Below are 13,267 nucleotides of genomic sequence, written 5' to 3'. Positions count from 1 at the left end.
AGGCACTGAAACTAAAGCAAATGGTGGAAGAAGGGTTGGTACAGTATACAAACATTTTTGGAAAAATGAAAAAGCAAAAAAGTCAGATAGAGATCATGATGTGTTTCCATAAAGTTACACCATGTGTGCCTACCTCTCCTGCCTTCCCTTCCACTTCCTTCACCTCTGCTGCCCTGGAGACAGAGACCAACTCCTCCTTTTCCTCCTCCTCCCCGACGTACTCAACACAAAGACGAGCATGAAAATCTTCATGATGATCCACATCCACTTTAGCAGAGAATCATCACTGAGCGACTTCACTTTCACTTTTCACTTTCATGCACTGGAGAAGGAAATGGCAACTCACTCCAGTGTTCTTGCCTGGAGAATCCCAGGGACAGGGAGCCTGGTGGGCTGCCGTCTGTGGGGTTGCACAGAGTCAGGCACGACTGAAGTGACTTAGCAGCAGCAGCAGCAGCAGCATCATGACTTATGGTTATGAAACATCTGATGTGTATGTGTTTTGAGTATCTTCATGTGAAAATCTAATGACTGTATGACAAGACACATTTGGAGATGTTTCTGTGCGATTCTCATCTCCTAAGTATGCATCATATAGAATATTGTGGGCAAGACATAGTGCAGTGGACAGCCTATCCTTACATGTGCATAAGATGAGTGATATTTAATGTAACATAATTAGTGTGTTAGCTTTCTTACTGTTTCACAACTTTGCTCTCAAAGAATTACATTATTGTATAGTATGCCTCCCTCACTCTCTTGTAAATGGAGAAACTGCATATGAGCTTGTCATCAGAGGTGTTTTTTAAAGTAAAAATGCTCCCAATACTGTATTAAGAATATGACTGTAATACTGTATGCCACAAAATTTTTATAACAATTCATTCATTAGTGTGTAGGCTAAGCTACCATGAAGCAATCATATGGATTACACGAGGCTACCATAAAGCAATCTTATTGCTGCTTCTTCATTATCAAGGCATGAATCATAACTGTAAAAAATATGAACTTTTTTACATTATCTTTTCATTTTTGATATCTAGTGTTAATAAAATATAAAACATCTACAGTGTTTTGGATCATATAAAGCAATATAGATGTAGGTACTGACAGATAATTCCTCTTGTAAACAGATGACATAAATTACAGTATCAATAAATACAGGACAGTACTGTGAATGTATTTTCTCTTCCTTATGGATTTTTTTTGGATACTGCCTTGTTTCTTTATTCCAGGTTTCTGGAGGGACAGTGATGGCATTCCCTTCCTTGACAGAAGGCAACACCTGATCTTACAAATAAAGACTGTGCTAACTAACACTGCAAATCTAGAGGGACAGAACATCCAGGCACCCACTGTGGCTTCTGGAGGCTTCTCTGTAGCTACCCCAAGACAAGGCTGGAGGAGAGGCACAAGGTGGGAACAGCCTCTTTCCTGAGCTGTGCGAGTGGCGGCTCCAGTCCCCTTCTGCTCTTTACTGCTTTCCCAAGATGCCAAAACCACTCTCCTGCTGGCGGCCAGGGCACATGGAGGATACCCCCTCACACCAGACAGTCTCACAGGGGTGGGTTCTCTAGTAGGAGCACTTGATCGCCTTCCCCACCCCCAGTGATGGGAGACCAAGATTTTGTACTACCTTATTCAACAACCTGTTCTACACATCCACCATTTTATCTGGCTGACTCAGTGGATTAATAGTGTATCAATACTTGGAATTGTCTCAGTGTGATGTGGATCCTGGTTTCCAAGCATCTAAAAAACACTGCAGACACTTGGGTTGTTCGCCACACATCTGTGTCCTTGTGCATAATTTGTGACCTTCAATTTGAACTCAGAAATTGTGAAAATCAAGCTCCAAAGCAACCAAGCTATTAATAGCTCTTGTTGAGTGTGAAGCGGCTGGCAAGCCCAGACCTTCGTATTTGGCCTGCTGCTTGTTTGGAAAATGACTTCTCTTTCTAGTGAGAATGGGAAGTCAGGTGGCCCAAGGAGAAGCCGAATGAGTCACGTGTTCAGAAAGGTATGGTCACCCTTCTTTATTTGGGGGACTGTTACCTCCTGAACTCATCACAAAATATAACTGACTGTTGCTGGCTGTGGCCATCTCAGGGAAGATAAAACTCTTGCTGCATGAAATGAACTTAGGGAGTCTGACACCAAAATCTCTTTTAAAAAGTGTAGGGCAGCAAAACCTCCTGCACCACAGCTGTAAGCTGCCTGTGCCTGAGCTTGCACAGTCGCATCTAACTCTTTGTGATTCCATGGACTGTAGCCCACCAGGCTCCTCTGTCCATGGGATTCTCCAGGCGAGAATACTGGAGTGAGTTGCCATTCCCTTCTCCAGGGGATCTTTCCAACACAGGGATCGAACCCACATCTCCTATGTCTCTTGCATTGCAGGTGGATTCTTTACCTGAGCCTCCTGGTAAGCACCAACTCCTCTCCCCCAGGTAAATAAACAGCACCAAACCACAAAAGCTACCCAAGGGGCTGGTAGCTTGGGGTCAGAGAGTCAGACTCACAGTAGGGCAGAAGGAGCAGGTGTGAATGTGCTGGAAGGGTTGATTCTCCCACTTTGCCCCCTCAGGGCCTCCAGTTATAACACTGCCCTGGGTGGGTGTATCTATCCTCCCTGATACATAAGAGGTAGCGGCCGAACCCAACTCTCAGCTTCTTCTTGTGTTTCTCGTAGGGGAGGAAGGTGATGGCTTCAATCCCTCTGCCCCAGGTAAGAGGCAAAATTCTCTGAAACTCAGGCAGATGGGACATGTGGGAGGCGGAGCATCATCCTTTGTGGAGGATGAGTGCGTGAACTCTTACAGAAAGTCAGTTCTCTGAGCACATGGTCCTGAAGCTTCTATCACCAACAGCTCACTGATTCTTGTCCCCTCTCCCTGATGAGGGGAGGGGGCCATGGAGGCCCATGAGCCCTTTCTGGCTTCCAGCCACCAGAAGTGTTCCCCGGAGAGGACGGGGACAGGTGTGGGCCCCACCCTTCTCAGGTTCTCTTCTCCAACCCCTGTCAGTGCAGCTGGATGAAAGCCTTCAGCTTTTAGGGAATGAAGCCCTTGTAGGGGATCTTGTTCTTATCCAGGTTGCAGGCCACAAGGCACTGTGGGCTCACATAGTCGAAGGGCTGAATGGTGCTCTTGGCCAGCAGCTTCTCATGTAGCAACTCATAAGCTGTCTTCTTTAAGGCACTCGTGGTGTCCACATGGGCCCCTGCCTCTATCAGGGTGTTCATGATCCCCAGGCAGTTGTTCTGCTTTGTGATGCACACTGGGGTGTTTGTTGTCAAATTCCTGACTGTCTGGGTCAACCCCACAGTCGAGAGCACCTTGACCACCTGGAGGGAGGGGAATCTGCCTACCTAGAAGTGGCCCAAGTTCGTGGTCAGTGGCCACTGTCATGTGCAGGAGTGAAGCCATTCTTGCTGCGAGGGGAGCAGTTGAGCAGACCGTCAGGTGCTTCATGTCCTCCTGGTTGGGCCTGCACTCCACTTTCTCCAGCAGGTAGAGCAGGTGGAGAGTAATGGCCAGGGCTTTGGTGAACTGGGCTAAGTCCCTGGGCTCCTTGGGCCCACTCCACTTCCTAGACCCCTTTGCACAGCACCCACATTAGATCTGCAAAGCTGACTGGCAAGCCCAGACTGCCCTTGGCCAAGCGATTCTGTAGCACTAAGGAAAAGAGTTTATCAAAGAATAGGAAGCTTCTGTAGGTCAGAGGCTTCAAGTTGTTCTGCTGCATGTCCAGGGCATTCTTCCACTAGTGGATATAGTGCTAGAAGCTGTCCAGGTTGGCCCAGTAACACATATAGTAGGAAGTGTCCGGATGGGAGGGACCCAGGACCACTCTCAGATCAACAGTGCCTGCGTGCCTATCTCATACTGTTGAGTGATGAGCGCCTCTAATTCCTCAGCAGTGTTCACCTTCCTGGAAGAGTCAGAGGCGAGGACCAGCTGGGGACTCGGGTTTAGGCAGATACGTGCCCCCTGGTGATGTAGCTGCATGGCCCATACCAAGAGTTTCAGGACTTTGAGCAGATCCTGCTTCTTAGCCATGTAGGTGGCTCCCAGCAACTCCAAGGCTGTCAGACGGCTTCCCGACTGGTGCTCAGGGGTTCCTCTGCGGAGGAGCTGCAGCAGCAGGCACCCTGGGGCTGCACACATGCCTAGCTGGTGGAGGGGCCTTTTGGGATCAATCCTGGCTGTGAGTCTTCACCAGCAGGCTGCTCCTGGCTGAGGTCCTCCACAATGCTGGTGTGGTCTGTTACGTGGGCCACCAGCAGCAGGGTCATGCCATAGCTGTCCCATTCCCTGTGGGCCTAGCACCTGAACAGCAGCTTCTGGACACCTGGGCTGCTGGCCTTAGTGCAGTCACACAGGGCCATGTTATGCTCGATGCTGCACAGGTGCACCTGGGTGCCCTGCAGTAATAGGTAGCGGGCGATCTGGCGGTGGCCTGTGTAACAGGAGATCATGAGGCACGTGTGCCCACACTGATTGGCCACCTCCAGGTCCACCTGGTGTTCACTCGCTGAGTAGCACACCACCTCCAGGTGTCTACAGAAGCAGAGCACAGGGGCTTCGAGTAGCTGCACGTAGTGCAGCTCACCATGGCCCCACAGTGCAGCAGGCTCTGCACCAGGTCCAGGTGGTCAGTGGCCGAGGTGGCTCAGGGCTGCTATGCTCCCTCGATGGTCTCATCATTGTGAAGTGTACCAAGTCGCCCGCTTCCATGCTGATGCCGCGCTTGTCCACTGGGTACTTGGCCACATCTAGGTGGCTGTAATGGGAGGTAATGACAAGTGGCATCCCCACCTTAACCCCCCACCCCTGTCCTCTGCTCGCCAACTAGCCCATGAGCTCGTCTAGCTCCTCCCGGCTCCAGCCACTAAGCAGCATCTGAAGCACCTGAGACTTGTCACTGCGGACTGTGCTGTATATGGCAGTGTGGTGGTCCACCATCTGGGACTCCACCAAGACATGAGCTGGCTGCCGGAAGGGTTGGGGGGACAGGGGACCGAAGACTAGAGCCCGAAGGGGCAGGCTGCAAATTTCACCATCTCTTCTGCTGCCATCCTAGGTGTGTCTCCTTATGAATTTTCTTAATAACATTTTTTTCTCTGGCTTACTTTAAGAATACAGTATTTAGGGCCTTCCTGGGTGGCTCTCTTCTTTTCACAGCTATTTGTAAGGCCTCCCCAGACAGCCATTGTGCTTTTTTGCATTTCTTTTCCATAGGGATGGTCTTGATCCCTGTCTCCTATACGATGTCACGAACCTCTGTCCATAGTTTATCAGGCACTCTGTCTATCAGATCTAGTCCCTTAAATCTATTTCTCACTTCTACTGTATAATCATAAGGGATTTGACTTAGGTCATACCTAAATGGTCTAGTGGTTTTCCCCACTTTCTTCAATTTAAGTCTGAATTTGGCAATAAGGAGTTCATGATCTGAGCCACAGTCAGCTCTCGGTCTTGTTTTTGCTGACTGTATAGAGCTTCTCCATCTTTGGCTGCAAAGAATATAATCAATCTGATTTCGATGTTGACCATCAGGTGATGTCCATGTGTAGAGTCTTCTCTTGTGTTGTTGGAAGAGAGTGTTTGTTATGACCAGTGGGTTCTCTTGGCAAAACTCTATTAGTCTTTGCCCTGCTTCATTCCGCATTCCAAGGCCGAATTTGCCTTTTACTCCAGGTGTTTCTTGACTTCCTACTTTTGCATTCCAGTCCCCAATAATGAAAAGGGCATTTTTGGGGGGCGTTAGTTCTACAAGGTCTTGTAGGTCTTCATAGAACCGTTCATCTTCAGCTTCTTCAGTGTTACTGGTTGGGGCATAGACTTGGATTACAGTGATATTGAATGGTTTGCCTTAGAAACAAACAGATATCATCCTGTCCTTTTTGAGATTGCATCCAAGTACTGCATTTCAGACTCTTTTGTTGACCATGATGGCTACTCCATTTCTTCTGAGGGATTCCTGCCCACAGTAGTAGATATAATGGTCATCTGAGTTAAATTCACCCATTCCAGTCCATTTTAGTTCACTGATTCCTAGCATGTTGATGTTCACTCTTGCCATCTCTTGTTTGACCACTTCCAATTTGCCTTGATTCATGGACCTGACATTCCAGATTCCCATGCAATATTGCTCCTTTTGCATTGGACCTTGTTTCTATCACCAGTCAGATCCACAGCTGGGTATTGTCTCTGCTTTGGCTCCATCCCTTCATTCTTTCTGGAGTTATTTTTCCACTGATCTCCAGTAGCAATATTGGGCACCTGGGGAATTCCTCTTTCAGTATCCTATTATTTTGCCTTTTCATACTGTTCATGGGGTTCTCAAGGCAAGAATACTGAAGTGGTTTGCCATTCCCTTCTCCAGTGGACCACATTCTGTCAGACCTCTCCACCATGACCCGCCCAACTTGGGTTGTCCCACGGGCATGGCTTAGTTTCATTGAGTTAGACAAGACTGTGGTCCTAGTGTGATTAGATTGACTAGTTTTCTGTGAATATGGTTTCAGTGTGTCTGCCCTCTGATGCCCTATTGCAACACCTACCATCTTACTTGGGTTCTCTTACCTTGGGCGTGGGGTATCTCCTCACGGCTGCTCCAGCAAATCACAGCCGCTGCTCCTTACCTTGGATGAAGGGTATCTCCTCACTGCTGCCCTTCCTGACCTTCAATGTGGGATAGCTCCTCTAGGCCCTCCTGCGCCAGCGCAGCCAAAACTTCTTGGACGTTTGTTGCTCTTCCCGGCCGCCACCCCTGGCCTCGGGTGTGGGGTTGCTCCTCCCAGCTGCCGCCCCTGGCCTCGGGCACGGGGTGGCTCCTCCAGACCATCGCCCCTGACCTTGGACGTGGGTTGGCTCCTCTGGGCCGCGCTTAGTCAGCCACTTGCGCTTAGTGTGCTGGCCGTCGCAGCCTAGATAGCATATTCAAAAGCAGAGATATTACTTTGCAAAGAAATGTCCATCTAGTCAAGGCTATGGTTTTTCCGGTGGTCATGTATGGATGTGAGAGTTGGACTGTGAAGAAAGCTGAGCACAGAAGAATTGATGCTTTTGAACTGTGGTGTTGGAGAAGACTCTTGAGAGTCCCTGGGACTGCAAGGAGATCCAACCAGTCCATTCTGAAGGAGATCAGCCCTGGGTGTTCTTTGGAAGGACTGATGCCGAAGCTGAAACTTCAATACTTTGGCCACCTCATGCGAAGAGTTGACTCATTGGAAAAGACCCTGATGCTGGGAGGGATTGGGGGCAGGAGGAGAAGGGGACGAAAGAGGATGAGATGGCTGGATGGCATCACCAACTCGATGGACATGAGTTTGAGTGAACTCCGGGAGTTGGTGATGGACAGGGAGGCCTGGCGTGCTGTGATTCATGGTGTTGCAAAGAGTTGGACACGACTGAGTGACTGAACTGAACTGAACTGACTGGTGACTCAATGGTAAAGAATCTGCCTGGCAATTCAGGGGTGACTGGTTCCATCCCTGATCTGAGAATATCCCACGTGTTTTGGAGCAAATAAACCCACGTGTGCCACAACTATTGAGGCAGTGTTCTAGAGCCTCAGAGCTTCAATGACTGAGCCCACACACCCTAGAAGCTGTGATCCACAACAGAAGCCACCACAATGAGAAGGGTGTGGCTTGCCACTAGAGAGTAGACCCCGCACATGGCAACTAGAGAATACCCCCATGCAGCAACAAAGACTTAGCACAGCACCCCCAACACAAAACAAATACAATTATTTTTTTTTAAAGAATATAGTATATAAGGCATGAGTGGGTGTGCGTTGTCAGTTGTGTCTGACTCTTTGTGGTCCCATGGAGTGTAGCCTGCCAGGCTCCTCTGTCCATGGGATTTCCCAGGCAAGAATACTGGAGTGGGTTGCCATTTCCTCCTCCAGGGGATCTTCCCCACCCAAGGATCAAACCCACGTATCTTGTTCGTCTCCTACCCTGGCAGTCGGATTCTTTACCACTATTGCCCAGGTAACGGATATAACATACAAAATATGTGTTAATCAACTGTTTATGTTAACCGTAAGGCTGCCAGTCAACAATAGACTATCAGTAGTTAAGTTTTGGAAGAGTCTAAAGTTATACTTGGATTCTTGACTCAGAGGGGTGTTGGTGCCCCTAACCCCTACATTGTTCAAGGGTCAACAGAACTGTCATTGTTGCTTCCACGACCTAATACTTCCCTGGGACAGTGTTTTGCGTGCTTGTTCTAGGAATGCTGGATAAAGACCAAAGGGAATTCTCCGACTGAGGGACTGCTGCGTGCAGAGAGACAACAGCAGAGTGTGCAATTCACTCCCTAACCCATCTCCCTATCCTCTCCCAGGTGTCTGAAGGGAAACAGCAGAGACTCCCTGTGGACAAAGAGAAGTCACGGCCTTGACTAAGACTAAAATGCGGCAGGTAGATTATGACAGTAAAGCATCAGTATAATGGCCCAGTATGGCCAGTGGAAAAAACTAGCAAGGGGTGTAGGCTCACTGTGGATTTCCGCCAATGGAATGTGTGTCGCTCCAGTGGCCCTGGCCATTCGAGACTCTGTGGCTGTAAATGAACACACAGCACAGACTGATGGCACTGGGAGTGCTGTGTCACTGCCTAGGCCTTCTTTTCTGTCCCACTGGACTTGAAGACACTCCTCCATGGGTCTCTTGTGCTCCTACACATCTTGCTGAGTGTGACAGGAAAGCAAGGCCCCAAGTGCTCTTTCCCTGGCATTTCTCAGGTTTGTGCTTACAGCAAATGACTCCAAGGCTGGTTTCCAGGCTGCTCTTAGGCAGCAGGTTGCCCATGCTCAGGGTCCTTTCCTGTAAGGCAACTCAGTGCACATGCAGGCATTTGTCAAGGATGATCTGCGACACCTCTGTGGGAACTCAGGCTTAGGAAACTCACAGCCTTTTAAAACTCACAGCCATTTTTTTAAAACATGGAATCTTCTCTGTTGCTATAAGAGAAAGAGACCTTTTCCTCCTTCCCTTTTCTTAGAATATTTCCTGGAGAAAACTGGTATTTGTAAACCCTTCCTCTGCCCCTTGGATACATATGTAAATCTTATAAGGGTAAATAAGCCTTCTGTCAGCAAAACAACCCAGAGTAATTTTCTTTGGGACTAGGAGCCATCTCCTTGAAATATAAACACCAAAGAAGATGGTGATCTGTCTCTCTGTCACCCTGGGAGCTTAGCCTCAGGGCCTGGCTCTAAGCTGGAACTCAGTTCAGTTCAGTTCAGTCCCTCAGTCCTGTCCAGCTGCTTGTAACCCCATGGGTTGCAGCATGCCAGGCTTCCCTGTCCATCTCCCACTCCCGGGGCTTGCTCAAGCTCATGTCCATTGAGTCAGTGATGCCATCCAACCATCTCATCCTCTGCTGTCCCCTTCTCCTACAGCCTTCAATCTTTCCAAGCATCAGGGTCTTTTCTAATGAGTCAGTTATTCACATCAGGTGGCCAAAGTATTGGAGCTTCAGCTGCAGCTTCAGTCCTTCCAATGAATATTCAGGATTCATTTCCTTTAGGATTGACTGGTTGGATCTCCTGGCAGTTCAAGGGACTCTCAAGAGTCTTCTCCAACACCAAAGTTCAAAAGCATTAGTTCTCTGCCCTTCAGCTCTCTTTATGGTCCAACTCTCACATCCATACATGACTCCTGGAAAAACCATAGCTTTGACTAGATGGACCCTTGTGGGCAAAGTAATGTCTCTGATATTTAATATGTTCTCTTGGATTGTCATAGCTTTTCTTCCAAGGAGCAAGCATCTTTGAATTTTGTGGCTGCAGTCACCATCTTCAGTGATTTTGGATCCTAAGAAAATAAAATCATTCACTGTTCTCATTGTTTCTCCATCTATTTGCCATGAACTGATAGGACCAGATGCCATAATCTTCATTTTTCGAATGTTGAGTTTTAAGCCAGCTTTTTCACTCTCCTTTTCCACTTTCATCAAGAGTCTCTTTAGTTTTTCTTTGATTTCTGCCTTAAAGGTGGTGTAATTTCTGCATTTGGAGTTACTGATATTTCTCCCGACAATCTGAATTCCAGTTTGTGCTTCATCCAGGCAGGCATTTCCCATGATGTATTCTGCATAGAAGTTAAATAAGCAGGGTGACAATACACAGCCTTCATGTATCCTTTCTCAATTTTGAACCAGTCTGTTGTTTCATGTCCAGTTCTAACTGTTGTTTCTTGAGCTGCATACAGATTTCTCAGTAGGCAGGTAAAGTGGTCTGGTATTCTCATTTCTTTTTTTTTAATTTTTAATTTTTACTTTATTTTACTTTACAATACTGTTTTGCATGCCTGGACATGGAAACAACCTAGATGTCCATCAGCAGATGAATGGATAAGAAAGCTGTGGTACATATACACAATGGAGTATTACTCAGCCATTAAAAAGAATACATTTGAATCAGTTCTGATGAGATGGATGAAACTGGAGCCGATTACAGAGTGAAGTAAGCCAGAAAGAAAAACGCCAATACAGTATACTAACACATATATATGGAATTTAGAAAGATGGCAATGACGACCCTGTATGCAAGACAGGAAAAAAGACACAGATGTGTATAACGGACTTTTGGACTCAGAGGGAGAGGGAGAGGGTGGGATGATTTGAGAGAATGGCATTGTAACATGTATACTATCATGTAAGAATCGAATCGCCAGTCTATGTTCGATGCAGGATACAGGATGCTTGGGGCTGGTGCACAGTGATGACCCAGAGAGATGTTATGGGGAGGGAGGTGGGAGGGGGGTTCATGTTTGGGAACGCATGTACACCCATGGTGGAGTCATGTCAATGTATGACAAAACCAATACAGTATTGTAAAGTAAAATAAAGTAAAAATAAAAATTAAAAAAAAAAGAAGGAATGCAATGAACATCACAGGGTAACACAGTGTTAATAAAAGTCTACTAAATATAAAAAAAAAAGTTTGAAATAGCTCAGCTGGAATTCCATCACCTCCACTAGTTTTGTTCATAACGATGCTTCCAAAGACCCACTTGACTTCACTTTCCAGGATATCTGACTCTAGGTTAGTGTACACACCATCGTGGTTGTCTGGGTCATTAACATCTGTTTTGTATAGTTCTTCTGTGTACTCTTGCCACCCCTTCTTAATATCTTCTGCTTCTGTTAGGTTCATACCATTTCTGTCTTTTATTGTGCACAATTTTGCATGAAATGTTCCCTTAATATCTCTAATTTTCTTGAAGACATCTGTAGTCTTTCCCTTTCTATTGTTTCCCTCTATTTCTTTGCATTGATCACTTAGGAAGGCTTTCTTCTCTTTCCTTGATACCTGCTTGTCATAAGAGAGAGGAGAAGTCTGACTGCCTTTTTTTTTTTTTTGACTGCCTTTGGATCAAGGCAATTAACTGGCACAGATGCCACTCCCATTACCAGCTGAGCTTAGGATGAACTATGATAGAACGTAGAAAAAATGGTGCTCTCAGGTCCTCTTGCAGGACCACAGGTTGTCGTTCTTCTTAAGAACACGCAGGTACTGGACTGTATCTGCTCAGTTAAGCAAAAGGTTGATTTCTTGCTACCTTTGCAGTCTGATTAGCAGATTGCCCATGATGTCAATCACAGTCTGGTTTAATACTCAGTAATGCAATCATTCTGTTTCTATTCTCCATTTGTGGAGAAGATGTCCTGGGTTTTCAGGAGACTGTATTTTTAATTTTCCCAGTTTGCTGATGAGGATGGGATGGCCTGAAATTTCCTGAACTGAGCAGACCAGTGAAGGTGAATTATCAAATGCCTCCCTCTTAGCACTTTGCTCTTTTCAAATACTACCTGGATGGATCTCACTCTCCAAATTCTAGATTTTCTTTTTTGAGTAAGCATGCATAATACAGGACCTAAAAATCCATCAGGATCACCATCAGCTTTAATGGTGGGAAAGATGGGAAGCCCAAATGTTGCCTGCAGATCTTCTCTCTTGAATGGCCAATACAGCTCAATATGACATTTGGAAGGAAATCCATTTGAAAGGAAAATGCAGGCTTATATCGGCCTGAGGATGCTTCCATTAATTTGGATGAATTAACATATATGGTGGTTTTCAGAAGAACCTCTTGCCCAGGTTTCCCTGGTGGCTCAGACGGTAAAGAATCTGCTAGCAACGCAAGAGACCTGGGTTTGATCCCTGGGTCAGGAAGATCCCCGGGAAGGGAATGGCAACCCACTCCAGTATTCTTGCCTGGAGAATCCCACAGACAGAGGAGCCTGGCAGGCTAGGGTCCATGGTGTTGCAAAGAGGTGGACATGACTGATTGACTAACACTTGCACTTTCATCCCCAGCAAAGGAATTACTTGTGTTTACAGGATGAATATCATCCTAGGAAGAAGGTTAAGCATCATTTGGGATGATGCAGGAAAATGGAAGAGGAAATGGGAGAATTAAAGTCACTTTCTCTTTCTCCAAACCCTCCTCCTCCTTTCTCTGCTGTCTCCCCCTATTTTGGTCCCTTTCCATGGCATCTCTTCATCTTCATGCCTCAATCTGACTTCTAGTGAGGGCAAAACGATGATCTTCAAGATGAGCAGTTAAGTAGATTTCCCTGCAAAGAAGGACAAGGAGACAGTAATGAATTATCTGCCCTATGTGAGGTGTGTGTATCTCATGCCCTAGCTCTGATTCCATTTCAGGCTTAGCCTAGATCTCAGCCTTCAGGGGTATTTCCTTGTCTACAAACTATATAGCTAGGAAAGCAGAGATGATAAAGCAATACTATTAAGGAGTAACTGGGAACTTTAATAAAAGACTGTGTCCCCATTCCACCCCCCATGGTGGCTATAGGATGGAGAGTGGTTGCAGCAGTCACTTGGAATAAACAAACAAAAATGGTGTTAGGCTGAAAATTACAATATAGGAAAGGAAACCCAAGAGTCGTCTAATTCTACATTTTTCTTGACCCAATGACAAGACAGTTAGCCTTCCCTAACCACTTTGCCAATAAAGCTGATGCCATTAAGTGGCTACCCAGACATGAAACAGTACACATCTACATGCTGTTCAACTTCCCTACCTTATTCACTGAGGGATTCTTTTCCTGATCCCAGGAAAGACCCACAGAAGTTTGCACAAGTACCCGGCAGTGTGTTTTCAGTTTACAGCCCCAAACATGGGGATGTGCCCTGGTAGCTGCACAGAATTCTGCAAGCAGCAGGCCTTGGTTGTTTGATGGAGCAGGCATGTCAGGACCAGAAAGCAACCCAACATATCA

The 13,267-nt window shown here is 46.6% G+C and overlaps 1 pseudogene; it reads right to left on the bottom strand.

The window, feature by feature from the left end:
• Positions 1-3,022: 3,022 nt before the first annotated feature.
• Positions 3,023-6,852, bottom strand: LOC138930729 (protein fem-1 homolog A-like; annotated as a pseudogene).
• Between the last annotated feature and the right edge of the window lie 6,415 nt (positions 6,853-13,267).

Source organism: Ovis canadensis, chromosome X (genome assembly GCF_042477335.2).
Source record: "Ovis canadensis isolate MfBH-ARS-UI-01 breed Bighorn chromosome X, ARS-UI_OviCan_v2, whole genome shotgun sequence".
Taxonomy (NCBI): Eukaryota; Metazoa; Chordata; class Mammalia; order Artiodactyla; family Bovidae; genus Ovis; species Ovis canadensis.
The sequence above is the reverse complement of the archived record's forward strand: the minus strand, read 5'-3'. Positions and strand labels throughout refer to the sequence as shown.